The sequence below is a fragment of the Hevea brasiliensis genome, chromosome 2 (assembly GCF_030052815.1).
Source record: "Hevea brasiliensis isolate MT/VB/25A 57/8 chromosome 2, ASM3005281v1, whole genome shotgun sequence".
In the NCBI taxonomy this organism is placed as follows: Eukaryota; Viridiplantae; Streptophyta; class Magnoliopsida; order Malpighiales; family Euphorbiaceae; genus Hevea; species Hevea brasiliensis.
Window position 1 is genome coordinate 5,243,871 of NC_079494.1, and position 4,507 is coordinate 5,248,377.

At 34.0% G+C, this 4,507-nt stretch overlaps 1 non-coding gene across 1 annotated transcript; it reads left to right on the forward strand.

Annotated features, from left to right (window-relative positions):
* The first annotated feature begins 3,250 nt into the window (after window positions 1-3,250).
* Window positions 3,251-3,357, forward strand: LOC131178264 (small nucleolar RNA R71). The gene has a single exon (XR_009147398.1). It is a non-coding gene; the product is annotated as a small nucleolar RNA R71 (small nucleolar RNA).
* Window positions 3,358-4,507: the final 1,150 nt, after the last annotated feature.

Consider the following 4,507-nt stretch of genomic DNA (forward strand, 5'->3'; position numbering starts at 1 on the left):
TGTGCTGATTGAATAGCATGAGGCATGTTGAAGTAAAGGTAAATTGGCATGCCCTGTGCTGAATGCTGATCAACTAACACTGGGTACCAACATGGGGCATGTCATGCCCCCTGAAAATTTCGGTGGGTTTCAAAGATTTTGTAGTTTTAAGCAATTCAAATAGCTCACATGATAGCATAACCCTTAGTATGAGGCATGTCATACTCAATGCTATCAGACCTGATATAAAACTCAAGATTTCACTCTAAAAACCCAAAATTCTAAAAATACTCTACCAAAGAACAACCAAATCAGTATGAATTATTTCTTAAAACACTTCAAAATAAATCTCAACTATAGTTCACACCTCAAAACATAAAAGTTTAACTCAATATCATGTATTGTCAACCCATATACCCATACCATCAAAGCATATTCAATATATCCAATAAAAGTCAAGAAAGTACTGTTCACATGATATGTAGTAAACTCAATCTTTAATGCATGCTTGATACTCAAAATAACAAAAATCAATACCTTGACACTTTATATTAAATTTCCTCCAAATTAACACTTCAAAACACATAATCAACCAAACTTCCTCATTTCATCAAAATATATTCAACCTAATAGCAATTTGGCATTAGAAAGAAAAAATATTGTTCATAGCGAGATAAAAGTGCAGAATACTTCCCCAAACACCAGTTACCCTTCCTTCTTGCAGCATATTACTAACTTCAAATTATAGCAATCATCCCTTCAAGATTAACAAATTTCAAATAAGCTGAATTGGCCAAACTAACACATATAAAATAGCTAAAACACTGAAATAAGCCAAAATTAAATACCAACATGTTAAGCATCATTGCACAATCCTAGAGCAAAATTTAATCCTTATCATCAATTTCTCTCAACTAAATTTTTTGATTTCATTCTAGCTCAAGCAACACATCATCATGGCAAAAAATTTACTGTTTATCAATAAATTAAAAGAAACACAGAAAACTTCCCCTAAATTAGCAACATGGTTTTCTTTGCAGCATTTTCCAAAACATCCAATCTTTGCATTTCGCCTACAAACCAAAAATTAGACAAATATCAAAATTTGAGTTATAAGGGATGAAATAAGAAAAAGAAAATTAACAAACTACTAAAAATAAACTTGGGTTACCTCCCAAGAAGTGCTAATTTAAGGTCATTAGCTTGGCTCCTTTTCAATTCATGGTGGTTGAAATTGGAAAGTGTTGCCTCCCTTTTCAATAGGTGATGCAATAAATTTGTACTTCAACTTTTTCCCATTGACTATGAAAGCACCTGTTGCTTTGTTTAGAATCCCAACCACACCTTGCAAATTACTCTTACAAACTTGAAATGAATCTTCTGCTTTGAGTTGTTTAGATGGAGCCTTAAGTTTTACTCTTGGAGTTTCATTCTTATCAAAAAGAGGTGGCAAAGGAGACTTTTTCTTTCGCACTGTATGCTAATTATACTGAGAATGAAGAGTAATTTGACTTCCCTCCAACTTAATATCTTCCATTCTAGTATCATTTTCTATAACATCCACCCTATAGCAAGAATTTACCACAACTGATTTCTTGGAATCTTGGAATAAATTGAATTCTATTTCCTCTTCTCCCACTTTCAACTTCAATTTCCCATTCTTCACATCTATATTAGCTCCTGCAGTAGCTAAAAATGGTCTTCCAAGTATGATGGGTGTTCTTATATCCTCCTCCATCTCTAGAACCATAAAATCCATAGGAATAAAAAATTTTCCAACCTTCAATGGCACATTCTCCAAAATTCCCACTGGATATTTGATAGATCTATTAGCCAATTGCAAAGAAATGGTGGTGGGCTTCAATTCTCCAACCTTCAACTTTTCACAAATGGAGAGTGGCATCAAACTTACACTAGCTCCAAGATCACACAATGCCTTTTCAATACTTGCCTCTTCAATGTGACATGGAATAGAGAAATTTCTAGGATCTTTAAGCTTAGGGGGAAGCTTATTCTGCAATATAGCACTGCATTCTTTAGTAAGTGCAACAGTTTCATAATCCTCCAATTTTTTCTTATTTGACAAGATTTCCTTTAGGAACTTAGCATATGAGGGCATCTGAGAAATTGCATCTGTAAATGGAATGTTGATGTATAACTTCTTCAAAACTTCCAAAAATTTTCCAAACTGCTTATCTAGCTTTGCTTTCTGAAACCTCTAAGGATATGGCAATGGTGGCTTATATGGTGGTGGAGGCACATACTTTTCCTCTTTTTCTTTTTCAACTTCCTTCTTCTTGTTTGCTTCCTCATTAACTTCATCATGATTTGAAGTAGATTCATTCTTTTCTTCATCTTCTTTCATATTTTCCTCTTCTACCTCATATTTCTTTCCTTCTCCCACAATTTTCCTACTCCTTAAGATCACTGCCTTGCAATGTTCTCTAGGATTCTCTTATTGACTTGGAAGTTTTCCTTGTGCTTTGCTAGAAGAACTTGCTTGTTGAGCTATTTGGTTTTCCAACATCCTGTTATGAGTGGCAAGCTGATCTATTCTTGAAGTTAATTGTTGAATCATTTCTCCTTGTTTCTATTGAGCAGCTAAGAAATTCTCCATCGTAGACTTCAAAATTGAATCTTGGTCTGAAGACTGAACTGGTGGTTGTGGAACAGGAGCATTTTGATTCCTTTGTGGTAGAAATCCAGGTGGTACTCTGTTTTGCTAAAAATTCTGTTATTGTTGGAAATTAGGAGGTTGTTGATAATTCTGCTGCTACTGTCCTTGTTGACATCCCCAAGAAAAGTTAGGGTGGTTCTCCATGCAGGATTATATGTCGCAGAAAAAGAATTATCAACTGGCTTCTAATTATAATTCCTAACAAATTCAACTTGCTCATTTCCAAACTCTTGCTCATAAGAAGGAAAATCATTGATACAATGCATATTTCCTGCACCAACATCTTCTATATGACTAGATTCTCCAATTGAAGAATCAACCTTCATGCTTAACTTATCTATTTTTCTCGTCAAAGCATCAAATTTGGCATTAAACGTGCTCATGGCATCTAACTCATATACACCAACTGATGGCTTCTTCATTTCATTCCTTTCACAGCTCCATTGATAATTGTTGTAAGCAATTTTATCCAATGCTGAATAAGCTTCGTCTTCTGACTTCTCCATAAGATCCCCTCCTGAAGATGCATCAATTATACTTCTAATTGCTGGAGAAACACCATTGTAGAAATGTTGAACTAGCATCCATTTAAGGATTCCATGATGTGGACATCTCCTTTGAAGATCCTTATATCTCTCCCATGCTTCATAGAGACTCTCATCATCCCTTGGTATGAAAGAAGTAAATTCATTTCTCAATTTTGCAATCTTGCTAGGAGGAAAGTATTGAGCCAAGAAAGCTTGTGACAACTCATCCCAAGTAGTTATTAAACTCGGAGGTAATGAATGCAATCACTCCCTAGCACGATCCTTCAAAGAAAAAGGAAATAATCTCAGCCGGATGGCATCATCTGATACTCCATTTTTCTTTAGCATGTCACTAATCTCAAGAAAATGTGCAAGGTGCAGATGTGGACTCTTAGTAGAACCTCCCCCAAACTGTGATTGTTGAACCATTTGACAAAGTGAGCGCTTCAACTCAAAATTATTCGCTTCCACTCTAGGCCTTGTAATACTTGGTCTAAAATCTTCAAAACTAGGAAAATCATGATCCTTAATTGATCTGTTGTTGTTGTTTACCATAGCTTCTATCACTTGTTGCTCTTATTATTGCTCTTGCTGTCTCTGAATTCTGAGTTCAGCTTTTCTTCTTTTAGACTACGCTCTTAAAGCTTTAGCTGTCTTTTCAATCTCAAGATCAATAATTAAATTAATTTCTGCACTTTTTGTTCTTCTCATATAAAAGATATGTACCTGAAAAACCAAAACAAGAAAATCTCAAAGTAAAATGAAAAAGAAAAGAAATTAAAATAAAAAATAAAATTCCCAAATTAGCCAAACAATCAATCGTCCAATATCAAACAAAAACAAATTCCCGGCAACGGCGCCAAAAACTTGATGCGTACTCCGCAAGTATACGGGTCGTTCAAGTAGTAAAGAAAAGATATCGTCCCACAGAGATTTGTTATTTGAGTACCAAACTATAAAAGTCATGATTATTTAGGCTATCAATAATTTATGCCAAAAAGTAGAGTAAAAGATGCAGCAAATTAAATTGGAAAAAATAAAAAAATTATAATGAAATAAGCAATTAAATTTCTAAGCACTATACTAATTTACTAAAATTTCAGCAAGTAACTAAAGATTTAATTAATTAATGATAAAGATTAATTCCAGAGTTGAGGTTCATGAAGAAAATTTCATTGAGATTTGGATAGGCAAAACCAAGATCAAGGGAAATACAAGTTTGAAGGAAGTTGATTATGATTTCCTTTAATTCCTCTTTCAAGCAAACTAAATAGTGTTTTAAAGGAAACTAAACCCCATTCTCATGCATTGTTTAATTACCCAA